This window comes from Gracilinanus agilis, chromosome 3 (genome assembly GCF_016433145.1).
Source record: "Gracilinanus agilis isolate LMUSP501 chromosome 3, AgileGrace, whole genome shotgun sequence".
Taxonomy (NCBI): domain Eukaryota; kingdom Metazoa; phylum Chordata; class Mammalia; order Didelphimorphia; family Didelphidae; genus Gracilinanus; species Gracilinanus agilis.
In genome coordinates this window covers 19,354,428-19,381,924 of record NC_058132.1, presented here as the reverse complement: position 1 = coordinate 19,381,924, position 27,497 = coordinate 19,354,428, and the positions used below count along the sequence as shown (strand labels likewise).

Sequence of the window (27,497 nt, the reverse complement as noted above, 5' to 3'; positions counted from 1 at the left end):
GAGGTAGAATTGGCTAAATTATTTCACATAAAAGAAGCATAAAAAAGACAGTTTTCAAATGAAGAAATCAGAGCTATCTATATTCATATGAAAAAAATGCTCTAAGTCACTTTTTCCTGGAAAAATGCACATCTTAAAAGCAATGAGGTGCCTCTTTATACTATCAGTTTGGTTAATATGAGAGCAAGGTAAAATGACAAAAATTGGAGGGGATGTGGGAAAATGATGACACTGATGTTAGGTTGGGAACTGACTCAACCACTTTGTAGAACATTTTATTACTATCTCATAGGGCCATCAAACTGTCTATACTGGTCTGTAACCCAAAGACATCCAAAAAAAAAAAAAAAACGGAAAAGGGCTTCTATATACAACAATATTTATGGCATCCCTTTGTGGGGGAAAAGTATTGGCAATTAAGGAGATGCCCACCAGATGGAGAATGGCTAAACAACATGTAGCATATGATTTTATTGGGACACTATTTGGCTATAAGAAATGATGTAAAAGATTAAAATTAACATCCAATAACTCCATGTATTTTATTTTATACATTTTATTAATAATCACTTGAAGTAGAAGAACATGAAAATTGTGAGTAAAGAGCAGTTTTCTGGACCGTGAAAGAGGGAGAAGAGTGTGAGGGGCAGAGTTACAGAAACTTTATCTAAAGAAAGTAAGAACATAACATGGGGATGAAAGAGGAATGCTGGGAAATATAGTTCAAGAGTACAGAATTCTAATTACACAATCCCCGCTGTGATCCTTTGGGAGACTAGTCTCCCCAATGCATCATTTAAAAATAACCAGCTTATAGCTCTAAAGATTTTTAACTAAAGGTATATACAATATTGCAGTTTCTAAGGGGAAATTACAATAATTTTAGGATGAACAGAAATAAAAAAGAGAAAGAACAAAGCAAATGATTGTTATATTTACAAAAAACAATTTGGGGACAGTCTCCTTTGGCATAAGAGTGTACATTCAAAATAAATGTATTCTTACTCCCGCTGCACCCCCCCACACATCCCCAGTTCAAATCACTACATCCCAAAGTTCACTCTGTATCTTATGGTGCATTGTGTGGTTTCTGCATTTTAAGGATGATATTAGAAAATAAGTATTGTTTTATTAGTTTAGAGATAAGAAGTGAAGAAACTGGCTTGAATAAAAATAGGAGTTTCAAACAGAACTAAGACAGAGTGTCAGTTTCTACTCTAATGGTTTTTGTTTCTGACAGTTGGCAGAGTCACACTCAGGGACTTTCACTCAGGGTTGGAGAAGGTAACATCTTTGCCTCTCTCTCTGAGGGAAAGACCTGAAGGAGCTTAGTATTTATTTTTCAAACTTGGGAAACAATATTGAACTATCTATTGCTGTTTATACAGTGATTTAACTCTGAGAAGACCAAAGAAAACCCTGGTCTTTGGTTTTGACTCTGAGTCTGCTAAGGCTCAGAATCCTAACTTGATTCTTGTTGAGACTCAATCAGCTAGCCTTGGTTATTTTTATAACTTGAAGGTGAAGTTAAGAATTATAAGGATAATATTGTTAGTTTTATTTAGAATAGTAAAAATTTGGGCTAAGTCAGATCAGGAAGGATTAGTTCAGGCTGTGAAACTAAGACTAGGGGTTCCTTGTGGAGGCAGGAAGTTTTATTTCAGTGGAGTTAGAATTCTTGAGGTAGCAATCCTTTTATCCTTATATATTTCAATAAATATTTTATTTTTTATAATAAGACTCTCTTTAGCATCCTTGTGCCTGGCCCTGAAGGTAATTTCACATATGAGCTTCACTTCACTTTATCACTGAAGATACTTTTGATTACATCTATCAAAGGTATCTGAATAATTTTTAACCTGTATTGGTATAGTTTTTGCCTATTTATTTTTATAACTCTCGCCACATTATTTTTATAGCAGGCATCTCCATGGCACCTTCTCTAAACAGTTTGCTTTTTGGATTCAGGGAGGTAGTGTTATATTCATATCCTGAGAAATGTTGGTGTCACCTTGATTGACAAGGGAGGCAGTTGGAGAGAGTGGAATGTTCCCAGATGGTGTGGGCCAGGGGCAAAAGTCGGTTGGCTGGGGAGTATAAATAACCCTAACAGCCACCTGGAGGGGCTTTTGGTCCTTTGGTCTTTGGGCTTTTGACTTTTGTCTTCCTTTGGTCTTGGGTCCCTGGGTGGTGAAGGGAGGTTGGGAGGTTTATGAAGAAGAGGGTTGGTAGGATCTGAATATTTCCTGAAGACTGTGAGAGCTAGTACATCACAAAACACTGAATGAGAAAGCTGAGAGAATAAAATCACCAACTCAGCTGCATCAAGAGGAGTCACTATTTTCTGGCTTGGCAATGGCCAGGCTGGGCCAGAGGGGCTGTGAAGAACAAAGCTCCAGCTTCTACTAAATCAATAGCCTCCAGTCCTAAGTGTTTATTAATTATAGATATTAGATTGACAGGGTCTCTAATCCCTAATCCTTGTCCTGATTATCCTTTCCCTAATTATAGATTATAGATAAAGAGTATTTAATAAGTACCTTCCTAAGTGGTCTTTATATCATGACCCTTGGGGAGGAAGCTAAGGCAGTCAGATAACAAACGTGATCCAAGGCTAATCAGAGCCCTATATTAATAATTTATCCAATCCCAGGTTGGACCTGAAAGGGTTACCTATCCACCTAACCTTTCAGGGTCCTCCCTGGGCAACTGTTATTAAAAGGGGAGATTATAAAAATTAGCAAGGGTGATTGGGGTTGGTGTCCCCCCATCATCTGCACCTAGGGAGAATACAGAGATGCATCCACATCACTAGGTATCTATATCTTCCTAGGACCATTCTTTCTTTATAACAGTAGCAAGTTTCTTATCCTAAAATCTAAGAATTTAAGAATTTAAACTTTGCATTGCAGGATAATAATACAATCCTCCCTGAGGAGGTTGTTGGCAAACACATGGATCACACAGGGATACATGGCTGAGTTATGAGGTATATGAATCAATTGTCAAAAGAAAATAAAAAAATAAAAAATTCAAATAATAATAAAAATCAGAAGGAAATTGAGAGGAGGATTAAGAAATAAAGCCGATGATTCTGTCTTGTATATATTGAGTACAAGGTGCCTGTGGGATAGTCAGTATAAAATGCCCAATAGCAGGTAATGATTTAAGATTAAAATTCAGTAGAGGACAGAGGTAAGATGGCAGCCTTGTAGGAAGAAGTATAGTGAGTCATTTTTTGTTCCAGGATGGTATAGGAAGTCAGATGGAAAGGTCTATGGACAGTGGGGAATAGGTTAAGTCAAATGTGGAATGCAAAGAATATTCCCACATAGGAAGAGGCCAGGTACCAGCGCAAGAAGAGTTCCTGAATCCAGCCTAGAGGGGATCTAAACTCATGTAAGGAACAGAAATGGGTGCCAACTCTCATTGTTCCTTACTCCCCATCTCTGGATGAGAAGGGTACCTACCTGGAGGGCTAGCATTCTAGGATAATAGAAGACAGAGTCCTAGGCTGTGTAGTAAATGATGGGCAAGTTCAGAAGTCAGTAGCAGTAACAGCTGTCTGGCCCAGAGGTGGAGCTCACAGCCCAGGCTTCTTGAAGCCTGCAGTGGAATAACCAGGACAGGAAGCCCAGGGCCAAAGGGAAATCTATATCTTTGTCATTCTTATCCAGCAAAATGAGGTGGATGGCAAGAGAAGAGTCCATCAGTAATCACCTTAAACTCCAAATTGGACAAGCCCATTGTTGAGACCAGGTCAAGAACTTGTAGATATCAGACATGGGGGACAGTGTTCAGATTTAGTCCTAGAACAGATCACTTGGGGAGTAGTGAAAGCTGGCAGGCCTCTAGCTTGACTGATTACTGAGGGCTTAGAATCACTCAGCAATCACGACCCCAAGAAAGCAGTAGCAGGACCAGCCAAGACTTTCCCTCTAGAAGTTTACAGAGTCCAGCTCTAACATAATATCCAAAGTCAAGAAATAGATGAGAAGAATGGGCAGATAATGAAATAATAATGCTATCATAAAAAGCTGCCTATAAGAACATCTCAAAGTAAAACTTCAGAGAAAAATAAAGCTTGGACAAATCCAGCTAGTTGCTGAAAGAAATGAAGCAAGCCTTTTGAAAAAGAGAGTTTTAAATGTTTCAAATTAAATCAGGGTATTTACAGGGAAAAATGGAAGCTAGAGAAGAAAAAAACTGGAATTGGAATACATAAATAAGTAGGAATGGGGCTACATCAATGTCAGCCCAATGGACCCTTGAAAATCATGTAATCCAGCCCCAGTTAGGCTCTTTTTTATATATAGGAAAGTGAGATCCAGAGAAGGGAGGGGATGTGTCATCCAGACAATGGTAGATCCAGAAGTGGAAACAAGATCTTTTGACTACCAGACTAGGCAGTCTCTGTAGTGGCCCATTAGGTCCCTAATCCTGCTTCCTTCCTCATTTCTAGCAGTAACCTCCACTCCGAAGCATTCTGACCTGATGTCTGGTGAGTATCTCGAGGATTCCCAGCTCAGCCAGTAGATGGAGGTGCTGAGCTAGATGTCAATTGAGGGGTGATTTCTTCCTCTTCCCTGTCCTGCAAGTCCTGGGTCCCCATTAATTTCCCATTACTTCCTCTTGAGCACCAACTCTGCCTTCTCCCCTTGTCTTGGTAGCAGTCCATAGAGAGCAAATGCCAAGATGGGGCTCCTATCTCTCCCTCAAAACTGGTGGCTGAGTCCTTCCCTCAATTTACAATGGTGGGGGTGGGGGACATACCCTGCATGTACCATGATGCTGTTAACATTTTCCTCCCTGCCTTGGTCTTCATACCAAGGTCTTCCCAGGCTCATAGCAAGCATACTGATAGGCATCTTAGCCCTCATCATCCTGCTCTTATTGATCCTTCCCTTCCTCCTCTTCAGACTTTGCAGACATCATCAGTCCAGACTCAGTGAGTTCTTGCAGCTGTGGGTGACTTTGGCCAAGGGCCTAATGGGATACTGACTGAATCCCCTGGAGTCTGATCTTGACTTTTCTTGCAGAAAATAGGGGCAAAGAAGCAGAAATCAAGGAGACCCTAAGAAGGTAGAGAATCTGGGTGTACCTCCGTTCACCCTGAGCTCTTCCTCCCCAATGATTCCACCTATCTTCTCAGACCCTCTTCCCTAACTTTCTGCATCTTCTTTTCCCCCTTTTCTGAGTCAGCTGAGACCACCTTGGAGGGAAATCAATGTGAAAAGGGTGTGGCATAAGAGGGTCAGCTCCAGGGTTCCAACCCCTCTTCATCCCATCTCTTGTCTCCAGATGCTACTGGGAAGGAAGACAGACAGAGGAGGTCAGACAAGAAGACACAGTAGTGAGTCACATGATGATCTAACCTCCTTTTCTCAACATTTTCTTTATGTAGAGAACATAAGGGATTGGGCTTCCCCAACCTGACACAGAGGTAGGAAATGGAAGAGCTGGGATGGCTGCCAAGTTCTGAACTCTGCACTCCTCAGCCTTCACACTCTATTGTTCACTCCATCCCCTCATCTTCTGCTTAATCTCCTCCTCCAGGCTCTCAAAAGAGAAGACATTCAGAAAGTGACCTATGACCAGCTGAACCTCAAAAGCCTCAAGAGTGGGGCCAAACCCTCTTTACCCTCTGTTCCCCCTCTGTACCAGTGGAGCCCACTGTCTATGCTACCTTCACATGGGCTCACTCTGAGCCTAGAAGACCCCAGGAGGAAGCAGATTCCTCTAATTCAGTGTCTGTTTTCTGGGCTCAGATGCTGCCCTAATTGATCTAAGAGAGACCCTACTATAATAATAACTCCTTCCCATTCCAGCAGGTATGCAGTAATTTGATTTCTGTTGTGGCAGCAGCCCGGCTGGGTATGTCCTTGGTTAGTCCCAGAGGTAGCATTAATCACTACATGAAATCATCTTTTGCATTCTGCAACTTACAAAAAAAAAAGCAGACTCCTCCTCTATCAATGAATTAATTCATCACTAAGGAATCAGATAATCAGTACATTAATTATGGGGCTACACTCAAGCCACCAGTCAACTTACAGATCATCAAAGGAAGCTAAATAGTAATAATCATAATAGTTAACATTTATATAGCATTGCCATATGCCAGGCATTGTGCGAAGCCCTTTACAAATATTTTCTCTTGTTGATTCTCACATTAACCCTGGAAGGTGTTATATTACCCTCATTTCACAGATGAGGAAAATGAGGCAAGGAGAGGTTAAATGACTTATCCAAGGTCACACAGCTAGGAGGTAATTGAGCTCAAATTTGAACTCAAATCTTCCTGGCTCCAATCTTGGCACTCAATCCATTATACTACCTACCTACAAACGCTGAGCTTTAAACTCTTTCCTCTCACCTAGTCTCAGCTATCAGTGACCTCTTTTAGCAACAGTGCTAGTCTTGATTCAATATTGATCCCAGAGTACGCAACTGGCATGTCACTAGAATGTCACTGAAGAACTAGGGGAAAATATCTACTTGTTGCGACTACTGTCCATTTCTGAGGAATGTCCTTCTATCTGGCTCATCCTCTTTATCTATGTTACAAGGACAATTCAAATGGCCACCACAGCCTTTTTATTGAAAAGATGGAAAATAAAGTTGATGGGGCCTGATTATCTGATGCAAAATCCTTATGACTATAGTCACTGCTCCTATTGGCAGTGAAGGGACAGAACCTCTGAATACTCCTCTTTCTCTCTACCTGTATTCCCATCTCTACCCATACTCCCAGGTCAACATGAGCAGGTTACAGGAAGACCACAAGCAGAGACTGAGCTTCAGGGGCACATAACAGACAACATAAATCCTCTAAGAGAGAGGCAGTGAAGGGAGGGCTGGTCTGTCCTCCATCTTATCCTTTAAATTAGGTTTGTTGTTTTTTTAATGAGTGCCATTCTATATAGCACACCCAGACAGAAATTCACTGACTACTCCCAGCTGATCATCAGTTGCTTTGGGAGATTGCTCCAGATCATGCATGACTCAGAAGATTGAAAAAGGAGGTGAGAGAGTTTCTGAGGCTGAATCCAAAGAGCTGATGCCTTCACTGTGTAGGCAGTTCTCCCCAAGTCTTTTCCTTTCTGGGTTCAAAACATGATGACTCTTTTGAGTTGTACTGGGAAAGTTAAAAGGGAGAAGGGAAGAATGCTATGTCTTTGACCTAGCCTTTACATACCCATAAGCCATGGCTACCCCTGCCTTTTGAGTTGGCTTGTTTATTTATGAGGAAAAGAATTTCAGGATGATTGTGTCTAGAACCTAGTGGAGATCTTTTAAATTCCCAAAGGCTTAGAGGTCCCAGGTGTCAGTAAGAAGCCTCCTGGAAACAAAGAAAGCATCTAAGTAAAATGAATAGCTCCTGGAATGGGGACTGATCCATTTTGGATTTTTGGACAGTACTCTTTCACCAGTGTTGTATTTGGATTGTAGAGAGCAATGCAAGAGGAAAGGATAAAGAATTAATTAACAAACTGTGTTATATAGTAATGAGGTTTAAACATTAGCCTTCCCACTGATTGTAACAGGAGTTATAAATTGCTACTGAATCTTGTTATTCCTATTAATCCTGTTCTTGTATGCTATGTTTTCCCATCATTAGCATGTCTTTCTTTGTAGGAATAAACTACCTTCCTGTACTTGGTTCATATTGTCTATTGAGATTCTGTTTTACCACTATCCATGTATTGGAGGATCCATGTGTCCCTCCAGTGTTTGCCTCTGAATTTGGATCTATCTGGAGGATTTGCCTCTAACTCTCACACTGTGTCTCTTGAGACCCAGGGAGACAAGCAAACTTGTCTGTAACTAGGCACAATAATGCTCTCTAGTAAACTGTGATGTCAGGGGATGAACAAATATGACTATCTAAATATCTATTCCAATAGGACAGCAGTCGTGTTCTGATCCACTGGGACTGCTGAGAATAGTCTACCTAATAAAGTGGGAATGGCCAACTACAACAAAATCAATAGGCCAATATGTACAATACAACATAAGTAGAAGCAATAGTGTCTCCATGACCTGATGAAGAAACAATGCAATAGCAAGAACCAAATAAGAACATGGAGAGTAATAAACATGCGATTACATATAAGTCACATTTTATATGAGCAACCTCTAGCTTCATCACCAGGGATATGTGTGTCAAAATCTTCAGATTTACCTGAAAGATCCCATTTCACCTGGTGACTAGCCTAATAGGTCCAATTCTCCATCATTGACTGATCTCTCTGCTCCCTTAGCAGAGCTAATAGTTGGAATAGGTTGACCTTTAGGATCATTAGAGACTTGTGTGTCTTCTTTCTCTCTTTATTTCTCTTTACTAATAGATACTTATAAATTTAGTATGAAGTCTCCAAGATTAATTTTTATTCATAAGAACACTGTCCACTTAGATGGGACATGAGAATAACCTAAAGTACCCATCAGGTACTTACTTTAAAGTCAGCAAAGTTTTATTTTGATGAATGGTAAGATATGTGTGTGTGTGGGTGTGGGTGTGGGTGTGGGTGTGTTTGTGTAAGCGATCGCGTGTGAGTGTGTGTGATATGACAAAGAGGGTATAGTCACAATGATGGTAAAGTTCGCTTAGTGACAAGACAGAATTTGTCCCACATCAAAGAGAGGGACAGTCACTTTGTTTAGTGATTGAAAGTCTATTCATGACAGAGTCATGCTGGCTGGGATGTGGATTCAGCAGGTGTTTTCCATTCCTCAGAGCTGACATGAATAGTCTGAGTTAATCCATGGTTCTAGGTTTTGGTTTTGTCTGAAGGAGATTTTCGGGAGCAAAATTTTCCCCAAGTCTATTCAAGCAAAGACTGTTGTTATGCCCAGCTCACAGCACATCTTGATGGGGTGAGATTTGCTCAGCTCTTAAGTCTGGGCTTAGAGAACTAAAAATGTAAGAAAATGAGAGGTGTCAGCAAGGGGTTAATTTTGAGGTCCTGACACACCTCCAGTACATCCACTCACATGAAGTGTGTGTGCCTGTCCTCTTGCTGAGTCCCAGCCTCAATATACTCTTCTGATGGTGGTGAGGACTCAACCGCAGCCATACAGCTCACCCGTAGCAGACTTTAGCAAAATTCCCCAGAGGATCTCCATAAGTGACCTGGAAATGCCTCCACAAACTTACCATTAGCCATCCATAGACATCTGAAGATCATGGAAGTTGTTAAAGGATTTGGCATCCCTACAGTCATAACTGTATTGGGTTTCTTTATCAACCCACTTTGCTTGTTGCATTAATTCAATATGTGTTATGGATCTTTTACCTGCTCTGGATGCTAGTTATAATTTCTCCTTGGACTGATACCAATTTGGAAACCAAGGCCATTTCACTACAATTTAGCAGTTATAGTTTTATTTTGAAGTTTATACAGAGGCCCATCCTGAGGCTTCTAGCTTCATTTCTTGTCAATAGTTTAACTCTTCCTCAAAGAAAACTGTGGCAAAAGAGGGAGGAAATGGGTAGCCTTACCATTTGAACAGTTGCACATTGTCTTTACTGAATTCCGGAAGTCTATGAGATACAAGTATATTTTGGTATGCCAAGATGTTACAATAAAGCTACTCCTCTACTAGATGTATGTAGATGAAGTATAGACAGAGGATGGGATGATACCTCCTTCCTTTAAAACAGTTGCCCAGGCAGGCTCCTTTAGGTCAATGGATGATATCCCTTCAGGACCCACCTGGGGTTAATTGATATTATATAATGGGCTATTTAGCTTGGTAATGTTGGTATCTGACTGAAAATTGGAAGGAGGGGAGGAAAGGCACTGGGGAATTGTAGAGAAAAGTGGGGAGACAGAAGTGCACAAAGGAAAGGAATGAAGAAGACTTTGTGAGTGAGTATTCTTCCTTAAAATGGAGTTTTGTGGAGAGACAAGCCCATGAAAGGGAGAAGCTGAAGGGGAGGAGGGGACTTCCTGATGTATGAAATTCAGAAATGGAGTCTTGGATTGGAGTGATCTTGCACAGTAAAGAGTTTTCTAGGGGCTTGGAGAGAATGCTAAGTGAAGAGTGCAGCCCAGAGAGATAAAGGAAAGGTTGAGCAGTATTCTGAGATAGAATAAGGGGGTACCTCTTTCTACAAAGCTCCATCCTATAATCCTGGGAACCAACCAATTCAGCCAGCATGAAAGAAGCCCATTCTCCAGGAAGCATGAAGAGGCAGGTCCACATCCTCATGGAAAAATACAAAATGCTCAATGAAGGCTCATCTCCCCATTCTTTCCAGGTTGCTCTAGATAAGTAATGATGAATATATTTGAGATTGTGGGTTGTGTCCCATCCCCCAAGACCATGCTCCCCTCCCCCCAGAAAAATGCCCTCCCCCACTCCAGAATCCCTAGCGCTCCACTCCCCTCAAGCTCTGCTACATGTGAGCCAGCCACATTACCCCAGACAGGAGGGAGGAATTGCTCCCATTGTGCTTCTAGGCAGAGGGGTGGGTGAAGTGAAAAATGTCCTCAGGTGTGGTGGAGAGGGGAAAGGGAACAGCTCTGCCTGAGTCCCTCTATCTTTCTAGTAATGAACACTGGCAGGTGAGATGCACATGCCCACAGAGAGGGCTCTGTATGCCCTCTCTGCCATGCCTACCATAGGTCCACCACCATGACTCTAGACCAATGATTCCCAAACTTTTTTGGCCTACTGCCCCCTTTCCAGAAAAAAATATTACTCAGCCCCCTGGAAATTAATCTTTTTTAAGTTTTAATAGCAATTAATAGGAAAGATAAATGCACGTGTGGCCATCACCGCCTCTCTAGATTGCTGCAGCACCCACCAGGGGGTGGTAGTGCCCACTTTGGGAATCAGTGCTCTAGATCCTACACCCATATTGTGTGATTAAGTTATTCTCTGATGTGACAATGTTGTTACATCGAATGCCCTGGATGACCTAATCCATACCTGAAAAGACTTAAAGTTCATCTTTCCTTTTTGGCTCTCAGGTAAGGGAGTGCTTGACACTGACACATTTCCTTGGAAGCATTTTCCCCAATCAAATTAAACTATTTAACACTAAATTTGAAGTCTAAGGGATAGTGCTTAAAACAATCCCTGACACATAGGAGCTTTTTATCTTGGTTCTTTACTGTTATTAGAGCCCTAAGAATTTTGGGGAAGGGAGAACTAATACTAGGAAGCCTGAATGGAGGAGTGAGAAAATGTCCAGAACTTGAGACAGTATTAGAGGTTTTAAGTGTTAATGGTGAGGGAGGCATTCCAAGAAAGGGTATTGTGGGGTTCTGGAGGTAATGTGGAACCTAGAGAGTCAGAATTTAAGGGGGCAGCTGGATGGCTCAGTGGATTGAGAGCCAGGCTTAGAAACAGGAGGTCCTAGGTTCAAATCTGGCCTCAGACATTTCCCTGCTGTGTGACCCTGGGCAAGTCACTTAACCCCCTTTGCCTAGCCTTACAACAAATAAAAAAAATTAATATAGAAGGATAGATAGAAAGATATTATGGTTTAAAAAAAAGGAAAAAAGAATTAAAAATCCAGACTTCTGTATAACACTATTATGAAACAGGCTTGTCTTCAGGAATTCCAAACTTGCAGACCTTTGGTCTCCAGATCCTAACCCTTGTATGATAAAACAGCCTTATCTTCAGGAACTCCCACCCTGTAGACATCCTCCTCTTTTCAGGAATTCCAATTTTGCAGACAAAATCCTGTCCCCTGCTGCTGTTATGTTCAAACCCTGGGAATATTGGTCTCACTTTGATTGACAAAGGAGACAGTTGGAGACTTTGGAATGTTCCCAGAAGAAGGGAGCCAGGGGCAAAAGTTGGTTGGCCTGAGAGTATAAATACCCCAACAGCCATCTGAGAGGGGATTTTGACCATTGATCTTTGGGGTTTTCATCCTTGACCATTGATCTGTGGGTCTCTGACTGTTGGTCATTGGTTCTCTCTGAATCTTCCTAGATCTTTAGGCATCTGTATCATCATAGCTATTTAGATCTCTGGGCCTGGGTGGTGATTGGGAGGAAAGAGGAATAATAATAAGAAGAGTGGTTTTTAAGGGTGGTTACTTCCTGAAGGCTGTGAAGGCTAACACATCACAAACTGATAATAGGAAGCTGAGAGAATCCCACAGGAATAATTGAGTTCTGAACAGCAATGTGACTGTCTGGGAATTCCCCTAGGATCTTTGCTGCCACGGCTGCTCGGGTCTGGTGGGCTCCAATCCACAGCTTGCACCAGGGACAAGGGAGGAAGTCTTGAAGATTCATGGTGTAAGGCTAAATGGTTGGCTAGCCCCTCTGGCCTGGGGTTCATATGAGGAAGGCCTATTGCCAGACCAGAACCTTGACAGATCCTCTGAACTCTCTCCTGGTAAAGCCGAAGGGAGAGAGGAGCTCCGTCTCGACCAGGGGAGACCTACAACTTTATTGGCCAGAAATTTAGAGGTAACTTATGGGGTTAGAGTTCCCATTGCAAGAGTTTTTGCTGGGGTTAGAGACCCTGAGATTTAAGGGTAACTTGCAGAGGTTGGAGACCGTTACCCAGGGTTGGAGTCACTGGTTCTGTGGGTTAGAGGTTCCCGTAAAGCTACCTTGTGGGGTTGGAGTCCATGATTCGGTGGGTTAGAAGGCCCTGCAAGTTGAGATAGTACCAGTGGATGTACTGGAGGAGAAGGGAGAAATCCAGGCAGTCACCGGGCCACGTCACTCTATTTAGGTGGCTTCTTTGGGTTCCAAGGTGTAAGAATGTGTGAGAGAGTATGTCCTGTAGGTTTCTGTTGAGTCTGTGTTGTTTTTGAGTGACTGGCTATAAGATTAAATAAAGGAAGGGGAAAGAGTTTAAGATGCAGCTTCATGAAGGGGAATTTCTTTCTTAGTGGCTGTTCTGCACTCCCCCCACCCACATTTCAAATCTTCCAAACTTTAACACTGGAGTGACTGTGCCTGCTTTGGCAGCAGACTTAAAATCTGATTAGGAAGTGGGGAGAGGATGTAAACATAGTCAGCCTTATGAACAGCTCATTTCCAACCCCCACTAGGAACAGATATCAGTTTTGTCTAGATGCTAAAAAGGGCATTTTACTAGAAATCAAAGCCAAAAAGAGAAACAGGTTAGCTCTATCAGCATGTAAAGCACAGGTAAAGTCAGGAGACAAGGAAATCAGCTCAGCCAATCAGATGGCTGATTGCAATACCTGAGCTCAGCACAGCTTCCTCAGTTAAAGGGGCAGTATGCTGAAACTGTTTTACTGAATTTTCTCACTGAAATATTTCTTTTTAAACATGGATCCTAAAGCACTGATGTTTTCCTTGTAGAGCATGCTTGTCACAAAGTTGTATGTTTCTGTTTATCATTGTCTTTGTCACAGTCTCATCTCTATGTATTCTTAAATTGGACACTTACAAAAAGAAAAAAAAGGGGGGGGAGTTGGAAGTTTGAACTTCCCACTGCAAAAAATCTTTAGCAGAGGACAAAAGCAAATATCTGTTCGATGACTTTTCCTCTTTCTTCCTTTGGATGGGCCCCCAAAGAAGTGAAAAAGAAAAAAAAGTCTGAGCAGAAAAGGGAGATTTTGCTCTACAATTAGAAGCATTTTTCACTTAAGATTTGATTTTAAGGGTTGAGGATTGCTAATGATTTTTGATATGGTACGATGTAATTTTATTTATTCTGGTAACTGTTTGTCAGTTAAATGTGCAATATTAACCAGATTTTATTGAGCACAAAAACTCATGGTTAGAAGTTTGTTAAGGCTTGGTCTGAGTTAATTTGAGAATTGTCTAAATGTGAATAATAGCCAGCCTGACACAGAGAGAGAATGTTTATTCTATAAGGACAGAAACTGTGCTGGCTACTTGTAGATGTAAAAATCATTCAGAAAAAGTTGTTAAGTTGTTTAGAGAACTTATTCTAGAATTTAAACTTGGGATTTTTCAAATGAGATGTTCTTTTAATGTATGTGCTGTCAGAACTAGCAACAAGTAATCATATGACACACAAGAAGTTTTTAAAGTGATTAATCTGTGCATGTGATTTAATAATACAGGTACTAGGAATTTGGTATTTTGCAAAAGATGGTATTTCTAAACAGTGTTGTATTTTACTAGGGTTGTATGAACTGTTTTTTTTATTTTATTTTAAAAAAATTTTTTAAACCCTTAACTTCTGTGTATTGGCTCCTAGGTGGAAGAGTGTTAAGGGTGGGCAATGGGTTTCAAGTGACTTGCCCAGGGTCACTGTTATATTGAATCTCTGGGAGCTTGAAGTTCATTCAATGATTGACAGATAAGTCAGTTGGATAGAATGTTCCCACGGAGGCATGCAAGAGGCAGGAGGGGATAGTTGAGAACCCTGAGAGAGATTGTGGGGTCTGGTACCTGAGCTGAGGGTAGAGATCGGGGTGGATCTTGGTCTTGGAGTGAGAGGGTGCAAACATCTCTCTGCAAGCTCTTCCTGTACTTGATATACCATTATCAACCTGTACTTGACCACCACCTCGGTGTCTGCTGCCCCTAGATATTAGGAGTTTCATCATCTAGATATCTAGGCTTCCCAGGGCCGGGGAGGGATCCGGGAAGTGGGCAGGAGACCAAGAAGAGGGTGGAAAGGGTGGATATATTTCAACTGTTAAGGCTAAGATCTATAGAAGAAGAAGCTGAAGATTTCCCAGCAGTTTACCTACTCTGGTTTAGCCCTGGCCAGGCTGAACCAGAGGGAAGCTACATTGATTCTTCATTTGCCAACAGTGAGAGTTTCATTAGTAATAATTAAAGTAGGGTCTCCAATACCTCAGTCTTTTACTCTTATCCTTCTTGTTTAATATATCAAATTCCTAAATCAGTTTCAAAGCTTGTTTTGGGAAGGGAGTCAACGCAGTCAGAATATCGTCGTTATCCTAGCTGAAGAGCCCAAATCAATATATCAATTAACCCCAGGTGGGTCCTGAAGGGATAAACCTCTTTGACCTGAAGGATCCTGCCTGGGCAACTGTTATAAAGGAGAAGTGTCATCTTATCCTCTCTGTACATCATTTCTACTACCTCAAATAGATACAAGTGACCTCCTTTAAATATAACACACACAGCCGGGAAGTGTCTGAGGCCACATTTGAACCCACGACCTCCCGTCTCTAGTCCTGACTCTCAATCCACTGAGCTACCCAGCTGCCCCCTGTATGAACTGTTTTTAAAAATGTGTACAATGGATAAGAAGGAATCCATGATCTAGAGATTAACATTTATTTAGACTCAAATCCCTTGAAAAGAAATGATGAATGAATATAAAATATGTATGCATTTAGACTATAAAGAGAATTAAGTTTTCCACCTGAATAGGTTAAGGATATATGATATGCAAACTGTATGAAATTAAGAAGGAAAATTTGATCAGGCCAGGAATCTAATAGGGGGATTTCGTGCAATTAAATATAGTATCTTTTCTCTCTCTCTCTCTTTTTTTTTTTTGCAATAATGGTAAAGGAGGAGAAGTCAGAGGAAATAAGAGTAATGGATAAAGAAACAATAGGTGTGAATTTTAGTGCAATATGGATACAACAAATGGTAAATCAGAATAATATTGATGGAATTTAATCAATTATATAGCAATGTTTTGAGGTAAAAGGAACTAAACTGGAGGTTCTATTCTTTTTTAAATAGAGGTTTTAAAGGAATAAGAGTAAATGCTTTGAAATTCAGTTGTTTACATACTGAAAGATTACTAAGGGATTTAAAGTTATTTGGAAGTTGTGGAGTTCAAACTAAAATTTGTAGAGAATAATTTATTATGGAGATTTTGATACATGCAAAATTTTAAATTGTGAGGATCTCACTTGTTAAAGAGGGATATGAGATAAGGTTGTTAAGTCATAAAAACCTAAACCAAGGGGCAGCTGGGTAGCTCAGTGGATTGAGAGCCAGGCCTAGAGACGGGAGGTCCTAGGTTCAAATCTGGCCTCAGACACTTCCCAGCTGTGTGACCCTGGGCAAGTCACTTGACCCCCATTGCCTACCCTTACCACTCTTCCACCTATAAGTCAATACACAGAAGTTAAGGGTTTAAAAAAAAAAAAAAAAAAAAACCTAAACCAAGCCAAGCAGCTTTAGGATAAAATGGTCACAATCTGTTAACCCCTTCCTTGCACACAGGAAAGAGAAAAAAGTACTTATAATTGTTCCACATTGATACTTAGGGACTGATATAGCCACACAGTATATAAGTATGATCTTAAAGAGTTTAAAGATGAGTATATTTTAATTGTATATTTCAGAAGTTTTAAGGAGATATTCAAGCAAGTAAAAGTTGATAGAAAAGTTATGGATCAGTTTTGTAAAACAGGTTTTTATATTTTTAGCAGTACAGTCTCAAGAAGACTGCTTTCCATCCTTATCTATCTTTCCATCATAAGAGATTTAAAAAATAGGTTAATGTCAAGATCTATCTATCATCTCTGATAATCTTATAAGGACAGTTTAGTTGATAAGGAAATAACTATGGGACATGGGAGTTGTCTTTTAACTCATGCTTCCAGCTCTGTCTCCAGGAGCATGAGTTTATTATATATATTTCAAGACTCATTTCACACAAAAGAAACCCTCCAGATACTTTGCAGATGCATAGAAGTCACAAATTATGTCATATCAAAACACAAAACATTGGCTTCAGAATAGAACAAGGCCAAGGCTGAATTTTTGACTGGGTTCTTATCAGAAAGTCAAGTCGGGGAACATTCCTCCCAGGGTCTAATTGCCCCTGCTAAGGTTTTAGCCTTGGTTATACCAGGCAGCTGCATTCCCGGCCAAAGGGGGACAGTGCCAACCCTTTAATTTCAGGTTTGCTAGGAACTCAAAGCTTTACAATAAGGCCACAATACTTTTCAACAAGAAATCACAGGGATCACAAAAGGGGTCAAAAGAGGAGTCCCAGATTTTTATCTATTCTCTTATTGGCTTCCCACAGGCTTAAGTGTTTAAACTGACCAAAAATGTTTTTTTTTTGTTTAAAATGATCACAAATGGTTTTCATCTCAGTGTATTAAAGTTAACTAAGTTTATTATTACATTTGATTTCCTGGTCTTGAAAATAGATAAGCAGCCTGCTTGTCAAATGGCTTGCTTTAAGGTTTACAATGCTTAAAAGGTTTCAAATCTTGTAATTGGAAATAGACCCTATAATACTACATGCTTTATGATATTCCTTTTAAATATGACTTTTATGTGAATTGTTGCTAAAACATGTGCTTTAAGTATTGTTTGAATGTAAGCAAAAACTCATTGTAAACCTGACTGTACCATAAGTTTTGTTCAATCCTCAGTGGTTACCTCAGTTTACCAATTTGTACTCTGAACTGAAACTTATACTTGATAATCTCTATGCTAAAGGTACAATGTCTCAATTCTTGGGAGTTATTGATTAGCACTTAAGGGTTACCAAATGGTATGACTATTTTTATGATGGTAACAGAGAGTCAGAGGAAGTGAAGAGGTATGTTGTGCTTGAATACAGAAAAAAGAGAGATTTGATCTGTCTTGAGTATGCAGATTTGTGATGGGTGAATGGAAGTCGTGTTCTGCTTTTTAAGCAGAGGGTTGTGAGGCAAAAAGAGAGAGGGCGAAGGAGGGAGAAGGATAGAGAAGGAGAGATGAAAGAGAACAGATAGGGAGGTGAAAGAGAATAGATAGATGTTCTACTCTTATAATTGGATCCTTCACCCAGGGATGATTTTTGAAATTGATGTATGTGGTGTTGGGAAAATCACAAATGTTTCTGGAACTTCTCTGGAAAGTTACCCTGAAGAGATTCCTGTATGGCCTTATCTTAGTCCTTCAGATGGCCTAGGTCCAGGAGATGATACAGCCGTGATTTATATTTATTATGGAGCTACTCAATCCAGCACTCCTGTTCCTTAATTCAGGTTTTGTGACTAAAGTGTGATATGTTAATTATTGCCAAAATATGTAAGAATAACTGAGTTATCAGCCTGGTGGAGATGTGACAGGCTTGTTTGAGGGTATGGAAAAATGTTTCTAGACTGCTACTTAGCAGAATTTCTCTGAGCTGTAATGGGCAAGACTTGTTTTTTAAGGAAGGAGAAGACTTCTGGGATCCAATGGTGATGTAGTTTGCAGAAGACAGAGAATGTTCTGTGATGGTTAGAGGTAATTCTAGAGCACAACCTGGACTGGACCTCTTCTGACCCTCTAGGCTTGAATAACACAATGATGGCATGAGCCAGTGACAGCTTTGGCCTGTACATAGAGCCCCTCACTATGTGTCTCTAAGGAAGTGAGGAAATGCTTTCCCTCTCTGCCTTCTCTTTTGGAGCAAGTTCCCATAATCAGCACTTAATGCAAATTGTTAATGTTTCCATCTCCCCAAACAACCTATTAGGTTAATAATTGAAAATTATCAAATGGTTAGGGAACACACTTTGAGAAGTAGGTGAAGTTTAGTAATAAATGACTTGTATCTGCAGCCTTAATTTATCACAACTGAAGTTTGGGTCTTGAGCTTGGGAATATAACCCAAAGCTTTCTTGATTTCCTCCAGAATCTGGGATACAGAAATTGATCTGTAAATTATTGTTATTCAAGTATTTATAGATGCCATATTAATGTGGGCTTTGCAAAAGGATATTCTTTAACAGAAACACCACTTCCCAACTCTGCAAACAACTTAGTAATCAAACTTCCTAAAAGGATCAATTCCTGTCAGAAGATGATTTCTGAAGATGAAGTCTGTTGGCTAAGATACCCAAATGTTAAGGTTTAATATCAGTTTCTATTGTACTAAATTTTCTCTCTTTATATCCTGTGTTCTATTTTTTGCCCCAGTCCTGGGTTTTATACTTCTGCCTTAGGGACTGACACTCCTCCTTGTGACCTGTGTCTGCCAGTCCAGGGAAACAGTCTCTGGATACACATCCTGCAAGTCTCCAAGCTTTCAAGACCCTGGTATTCACTACAGACATGCCCCTGAAGATCCTGTGCCCACAGCTCCTCCTCCTCCTCTCAGGGATTCTACACCCCTTATCAGCTATGAAGAAGCTACAGAAGACTGAAACCATCAGCCCTCTTCCCTTAGATATTTGGAGGAGGGTGTAGATGGCATGGGACATTGTGGGACATTGAACCCTGGAGACACCATAAAACATTGTATCCCTATAGTGAAAAAGTTTTTCAGACAAACTATAGGCAGGAAAATTCCTTTGCTCCCACTATGTACCCTTACCTGCCTAAATAGACTAGTGACCTTTGTCAAAGATCTCATCAACACTGTACAGCTTATGGTCCTTTGGCAGCAATACCCGACTATCTCCCCTACACCTTCCATCTGTAATGACACAGACATTTAAGAATGATTTCTTTATGATCCAACTCCATAAGTGGCGAATGTAGAACATAGAGGGTCAGAATTAAAAATCCAGACCTCTTTATAATGCTAAAATAAAACAGGCTGTTTTCAGGAATTCCAAACCTGGAGACCTTAGGTATCCAGATCTTAAACTTTGCATGATAAAACAGGCTCATCAAGAGGAACTCCCATCTTGAAGACAGCCCCCTTATCTGCAGGAACTCCCACCTTGCAGATATCCCCCTATCTACAGAAATTTCAACCTTGCAGACATCCAGTCCCCCAAGATCCTCCCCTCCCCCACACCTGCTCATCCTTAAATATTCCCCTCTTGCACAGCTCGGAGTCCACCTTGACTTGTCAGCATAAGTACCTAGCCTTAAGCTAGACAATAAAGTCCCTTTGCATATTGCCTTGCTGGTTTCAGACTCATTTTGGGGGATCGATTCCAGGCACTTCATAATGAAGATCCTGGAGGACTCTGGAGCATCTCACTTAAGTCTTATGTTTTTTAAACCACTACTTTCTGTCTTAATATCAGTCCTAAGAAAGAAAAGTGGCAAGAACTAGGCAATCAAGGTGACATGCCCAGGATCACACAGCTAGGAAGTATCTGAGGCCAGATTTGAACAAAGGTGCTTCTGATTCCAGGACTGACATGCTATCTACTATGCTACCAAAGCCACACTGATATTCTTATCCAAAGGGCCCACACCTAGGTCACAAGACAATCCACCTAAGATCAAATTAACTCAAAGTGGCCCTTGTCTATAGCATGGCATATTCCCTTACAACAGTCCTAATTGAAATATTGAACATATTAGGAGTCAATTCACATTTCCAGAGGGATAATAGAGTAAATGGGGTCCACCACCAAAATGTGGGGTATGGAGAGGGAGGCTTTTGTATTTTTGTGCTTTACACTAATTTCTCAGTAAATATCCTTTTGTAAAAGAAAAAAATGTTGGTGTAATCAGTGTGAGCTAAGCCATGTCACTTGGGTAATTGATATTGGAGAGACAGCAACTGGTTAAATGGCATGATGGGACCCCACTGGTGGGGGCTCATTAGCAATGGGCATTAGGGAAATGATGATCCTGTCCTGGGGAACCCTGACCTACCAGTGTGAGTACAGGTTGGGAGAATGAGTCCCAGCACCTACACTCTACAGAAGCTAGAGGTCTAGACATTCCTGAGCATAGGTGGAAGATAGTCAGGTAATATTGTAAACTGCAGAGAGACCACTCTGGGCTCTAAGGCAGCAACTCCCTAAGCTGCCCACCCATCAGCCCCTTATTCTGGGGTTTTTGTTTAACTCTTTGGCTCCCAGAAGCCAGGAATCCTTGTCTGTCAGGTTGGAGATTAAGTCCTGTTTAATGAGGCAGGATTGGGGGCAGGATCTGGATGGGAGACTCTTGTGAGACCAGCCCTGGTTAGTTATGGGAGGAGAGGAGGGAAGGCAGGAGGCTGCTCCTAAAGCTGACCAGGGCATCTGTCCCTGGCAATGTTGGCCTAATAATTAGGAAAAAGCAAGAATTGTTCCATCGTTCTGACCCCAGATAACTCACCAACCACCTCCCCACCCCACATCATCCCCACTGCATGGCACCATCAGTCAAGCAGGGCCCACAGAGAGGAAGGAGAAGTGAAGCTTCTTAAACAGGCTCAATCTGGGGAAATAGTGCAGAGGCACACCATGTGCCTCAGACCAGCTCCAGGTCAGCCTCTGTCCTCTCTCCCTCCAGCCTCTGGGAGCACAATGACTCCTGTCCTCTCAGTCCTGCTGTGCCTGGGTAAGTCCTCATCAGCCCCTACCTTAGAGGGGTCTTTACACACCATCAAGTCCTACCTACCTCCCCCCCCCATCCACTTTACTGAGGAGGAAACTTTCCTCCAGAGAAGGGAGTGACAAGTCTAAGGTCACACTGCAAGGGTGGGGTTGGAGGAGAAAAGCTGGGACTCTTAGAGGGGTCTCCTGGGGTCCAGCCTCCTTCACCCACAGCAGCCCTAAGCCCTGTATCTAAGCTGTCTCTGTCCTTATTGTGGGGATGCTGGGGGGGAGCCATGAGTAATCAGGGTCTTCTCTGCCAGGGCTGTGTCTGTGCAAGAGGACAAGGACCCAGGCAGCAGGTGAGTCCTTCCCCCACAATCCCCCTGCCTAGAGGACACAACTGACCCAGGAGAGGGAGCTGGGGGAGGTCTGACCTGAGCTGTGTAAAAGGGGGGTGTTTAGGAGGATTGGGGGTGTAGTTGTGGACCAGCAAGTGAAGTGTGGAGGTCCCCTCCTCCCTCACAGCCACCGCTATTACTGGGAGACAAAAATAGCCTCCCCTCGGGAAGTAGGGAATCCCCAAAGAGCTGCCACCTTCCATGGGCTATAGGAATGCTATTGCCCTCGAGGAGAAGTGAGTGATACCCCAATAAGACGATGGTGCGAGTCGGGGAACACAGAAACCCCTCATGGCTCACAGCAGGAGGTCAGGCTCAAAAGGGAGTTCAGCCTGTCTGAGCTGCTGCTCTTCCTCTCAGTCAAGTCTCCCCCCAACGGAGTCAACGCAAATCTGCTTTGGGTGTTTAATCAGGAACAACTAGGCAATGGGGTTCAAGGTGGGGTATCGGCAGGAAAGGGGGTGCAGGTATCCCTCAGCCAAGGCCCTTCACTCAGGCAGGTACCCAGCAAGCCTCAGACCCGAAGGTGAGACAACGTGTCCCTGAACCAAAGCTTCACCTTCCTGAACCCTCTAATAATATTCCTATAAGTATAATTGTATAAATCTAGGAGGGACACTGCAGGGCACAAGCCCAAGGCAAGTGGGGTTCAGGAACAGCTCCCCAAAGGGAAGTCCAGTAACCCCAAACTCAGTTCATCTCAGTTGATATGTGAGTGAATGCAGGGAAGACCAGCTGTCACAGGCGCAGGTCTCCTATGCAAGTCAGGAGAAACCCAATGGCCACTTCAGGGATCTCAGAGCAAGATCTCCCCACCTTTCTCTCTGGCTCCAACCCCCAAAAGCCCTGGTCAGGTTTTTTTCTCTCTCAGAAATCGCTGCAGTTCCAATGGCCCTTTGGCTCTTCCTCACCTCTAACATTTCGTGGCAGTTTTGTCCAAAATGTCAGGGCTTGCCCCATTGTTACAGCTGACAGTGTCTATAGAGAGAGGGGACCCCGTGTGGGGCAGAGTGGGGACCCTGTGTGGGGTTCCTACAGAAGGGGAATCCCCTGGACCTCACAGCTCTCTTTCCCTTCCAGACAGACTCTCCAAACCCTCCCTCAGGGCAGAGAATGGCCCTTTGGTGCCCCAAGGGGGAGCTGTGACCCTCAGGTGCATGGGTTCAGGGGAGGCAAAAGAGTGGTGGCTGGAGAAAACCGGAGCATCTGAACCTATCAAAGCTGTGAGAAAAGCTGGAAATGAGGGCGAGTTTTCCCTCCCATCCGTGACATCATATGATGCAGGGACCTACCAGTGCCTCTATTCATACTATTCACACATACATGGAAGTTCATCCTATGGGTGGTCAGAGCCCAGTGACCCCCTGGAGCTGGTGGTGACAGGTGAGGCAGATCATCTCCAGGCAGGGCTGGCTCAGGGTCTCTCCAGCCCTGAATCCCTCTCAGCCCAGTCTGTCCCCAAGTCACCCTCTGGCTCTGCCCTTCCTGGCTTCTCCCCTGTGTCTGCCTCAGCTCTCCCTCTGGGGTTGGCAGAAGAGGGGAGGAATCAGCATTTCTATAGAGTTTACTATATGCCAAACACATCACCTTTGCTGTCTCATTGGATCTTCAGAACAACTCTGTCATGTTGGGGCTAGTGTGATCCCCATTTTACAGATGAGGAAACTGAGGCAGAGAGGAAATTGAGAGGCTGGATTTGAACTCAGGCCTTCCTGACTCCTGGCCCAGGGCTCTCTCCACTGCCCCATGAGCTTCCTCACTTACCTCCCATCTTGGGGCCAAATAGGAGGCAGGAGAGGCTCAGCTTGGACCTCAGGGGCATCTCCCACTGCCATCCCTGCCCCTCCCAAAGCCAGGAGAGGACAGAGGGTGGAGCTGCTGGGGCAGAATGTTGAGGGGATCAGGAGGGAGGAGAAGCCAGAGGGATAGCCCAGAGTCTTCCTCTCCTCCTCATGCCTGTGCCAGAGGATCTCTCAGGCTCCCTCTCCTCCCTCCCTCTCAGTTCCTCTCTGTCTCTCCCAGTCTCTGCCTCTCTGTCTGTCTCTGTCTGTCTGTCTCTCTCCCTCCCCTCACTCCCCCCATTCCTTGCCCCGGAGCTGTCCAAGGTCTTTCTCTCCCCTCATACACAGGACTTTTCCTCTCTCAGAGCTGAACCTCCCAGCCCAGCCCAGGCCTCCTCCCAGCCAGATCTGCCCCCTCCCTGCACGAGGGCTGCTCCAGCTCTAACTCCAGGGTCTCCCCCTCCAGGCCTCTCTGCCCCACCCTCCCTGGCAGCCCTGCCCAGCTCTGAGGTGGCCTCAGGACGGGACATGACCCTGCAGTGTTGGTCAGAGCGATGGTATGACTGGTGTGTCCTGTACAAAGATGGAGAAGAGATCAGCCGCAGCTGGACCCGGAGCCATGAAAGGGGGCGTCAGGCTGACTTCTTCTTCCCTGCTGTGAATCTGACCCAGGATGGCACTTACCGATGCTACAGCTTTCATAGTTATTACCCTAATGGGTGGTCCTCCCCCAGCGCCCCCCTGGTGCTCAGTGTCTCAGGTGAGGCAGCCCCAGCCCCTCCCAGCCCCCCAGCTCTCCCAAGCTCCCTCCCTGCCTGCTCAGGTCTTGTCTCAGGGGACCCCAGAGGCCACGGAGGCTGGGGGACAGGAGGCTCAGAGGGAAGGACACTGGGTCACCCTCAGAGGATGTAGACAGTGAGGCCTCTCCTCGTGACCCCTCTAGACATCCCCATCAGCAGCCTGTCCAGTCGTGTTGCTCCTACATACAGAGAATATGTCTATTCGGCCCCAGGAAGTTTCGAGGAGGTCAGAGGGTGTCAAGAAGAGGGCAGAGCAGGCCTGAGGTGGGGGTTTGGGGGAAATTGGACGGAGTGGAGGCATGTTAAACACTCCTAGGCCCCCCTTCTCCTCCTCTCCCTGTTCCAGAGACATCAAAATGTCCTCACCTCCCCCAAAGCTCTGAGACTCCCCAGTTCTTACATCGTCAACACCCAGTGAGTAACTGCTTACTCTAAGGACAAACTGGGGGTCTCTCTCTCCCCCCCCATTGCTATCTACCTTCTGTCTAGACCATTTCAAGGATGGTTGGAGGGTAGGGACAGGGACAGAGGAAACACCAGGCTAGGAAAGAAGGACAGGTCTGGTCAGGGAGGGGGAAGATGGGGAGCAGAGAGGGGCAGAGCAGCCCTTGGATGGGTACAAGTGACCCTGAGACCCCAGGAGGCAGCTACACCTCCAGAATGAAGAGACACTCCAGAAATTGAAAATAATTATGAGTGAGATGGAGACCAGGATGGCAACAGAATGGCATCTTTGTCCTTGTTTCTCTGCTCTCAGGGACAGCCTTCTCTGGCCAGACAGTCCAGAATGAAGAGGAGTCCCTGAGTTGTTTCAGGCACCTCTGCATTTCCTGACTCCCCCTCCATTTCCCCCTCTCTTTGTTTCTGGGTCCCTCTAAAGCCCCAAATGCTCTCCCTTCTGTCCCCTTCCCCAGGAGCCTCTGGGTCCTCCCTCTCCTCACACACACACAGCCATTGCTGGGACTAGGGGGCTGAGGGCTCTGCTTTTCCCATACCTGACTTCTGCAGTATAGAGGGGGGGGGGTCCCTCAGGTCCCCACACCCCAACTCTCCTAAGCTGGAAGCACCAGAGGGACCTCCTCCCCGTCATCTCTCCTCTGACCATCACAGCCTTCCACTGACCCAGCATTCTGAGGGTCAAGGCCATTGGGGGGACCTCAGGGCTCTGGAACCAGCCAGGACAAGGAGCCCTGAGGAGGATTTAGAGGGTCCCTCCCTGTCACACCAGCTCCTCCATTCTTCTCTCAGGGCCCCTCTCTGCCCCCAAAGTCCTCCAGGAGCTTGGAGAGGGGTCACAGGAATCACAGGAGCACCAAGTCTCAGAAGTGGACAGGCCAGGAGAAGTCCTGAACTCAGGCCCCATTTAACAGGAAATCCATAAGGCCCAGAGAGAGGAGGGACTTGCCCAAAATCCCACACCCAGCAAGTCTGGGCAGAGCTGGACTCACACCCCATGTACAGACCCTCCAGCTCTCCAGACTTCTCTGGACCCACCTGCAGAGCCCTTAAACCTGCACCTTCCTCATCCCCAGAGACCTCTCCAAGCCCTGAATCTGAGAACAGGTCCTCACATGAGTACCTGGAGGATTCCTGACAGGGGATGGAGGGAAGCAGGAGGACTGGATGTCCAGTCAGGGTCTCCTCATTTGCCTCCACTCCTTCTGCAGCACCTTCTGATTCTTCTCTCCCTTTTCCCAGGCTGTGCCCCCTGCCTGGAATACTCTGCTTCCTCACCTATTCCTCTTACTATGCAAAGGTGTCTCTGAGACTAAGCTTAGGAGTCACCTCCTACAGGAAGCCTTTCCTGATCTACAACATTTGTCCCATTCCCCTGTTGTTAATGAGCCCACTCCTCAGAGGAGACTGAGCTATTTTTATAGGGGGTAACAGAGCATTGCAGGAGAATGTGAGCCTCTGGAGGGCAGGAATTATTCTGTTTTCTCTTTGTATCCTCTAGGCCTGGCCTGGCACAGGGTCAAGCCCAGGGTGGGTGATTCAGAGAAGTCTGGAGAACTGAATGTTTGAATGAGCCTGGGGGGTCCCTGAGGACAAGGCTGGGTCTCCTCCCCTCACACTGGGGCATCTCAGACCACAGGGCTGTGTCTCTCTTCCCCTTGGATAGGGGCCTCCACAAACATCAGTGTTATTCTACCTCCCCTTAACCTTTCTCTTTATTCTTAGCTTCCTCAGGTCTCTCCATCCTCCAAGTGAGCATCCTGGTGGGTGTCTCAGCCTTCCTCATCCTGATCTTCCTCTTCCTCTCCCTCTTTTACCTTCATCGCCATTGGTATAAGCCCAGACTGGGTGAGTTCTTGGTGTTGGGGGCCCCCCCGGGCTGAGGGTCTGATTGGGGTTGAGCTGAACCCTCCTAAATCCTAACTCCCCCTCTCCTTACAGGGAAAGGGGACAGAGAGACAGAGACCACTAGGAGGTAGGGGCCCAGAGATACCCCAGATTCTCATAGAAGTCCCCTTCTTAGACCCTCCCCCTAAATTTTCTGTGTCTTCTTCCTTTCCAGCTCTGAACAAGCAGGGAGCACCCTAGAGGAGACTGTGTGTGAGTGACAGGAATGTGGGGAAGGAGGACCTTTGGGTGTCACAGGGTAAAGCCTGATCTGGGGAGAACTAGGGTTGTGGCTCCCTCATCCCTTTTCCTCTTGTCTCCAGATGCTGCTGTGAATGATGATAGACAGAGGAGAGCAGACAGGAGGACATGGCTATGAGTCACTCATAGATCTCTCCTCCTTTGCCCAGCACTCTCCTCACAGAGAGTGAGACTTTCCCCCATGTCACACACAGCTGGGATGGATGCTGGATTCAGGGTCCTTGCTCCTTCTGAGCCCTCCTACCCCAATGCTCCCCTCAATCCTTTCACCTTCTCCTGCTTCCTCTCCTCCTGTTAGGCTCTCCAAAGAGAAGACCCTCAGGAAGTGACCTATGTACAATTGAACCACAAGAACCTCAAGTATGGGCCTGAGCCCTCTCCCCAGTCTGATCCAGTGGAACCCACTGTCTATGCTGTTCTCCGGTGAGCTTGGTCCAAGCCCAGGGGACCAGAGGAAGAAGCCAGCCCTCATCCATTCTTCCTCTGCTTTCTGAGGGCAGACCCTGTCCTAGCTCATCCTTAAGACACCTTGACATTAGGACCTTGACTTGCCAACTGAAAGGGAAAAGCTGAAAAGACAAAAAAGCCTAAAACTGGGCATCTGAACTCTCTGGTACTCTGGGGGTGGTAAGATTTAAAATAATATCTGATACTTAAAGTATTCTTTTTATAAAGTTTATTATCTGACAAAATAGAATCACATGACTAAGTTTTTCTACTTGCTCAAAAAGCCTGCTCCACCAAAACTGTGACTGGAAGATGAGAGAGAGAGAGAGAGAGAGAGAGAGAGAGAGAG

The 27,497-nt window shown here is 44.2% G+C and overlaps 1 pseudogene; it reads left to right on the top strand.

Moving 5' to 3' along the window:
• The window catches only part of LOC123242944, a 36,321-nt pseudogene extending 9,291 nt beyond the window's left edge, over window positions 1-27,030 (top strand).
• The last annotated feature ends 467 nt before the right edge of the window (window positions 27,031-27,497 follow it).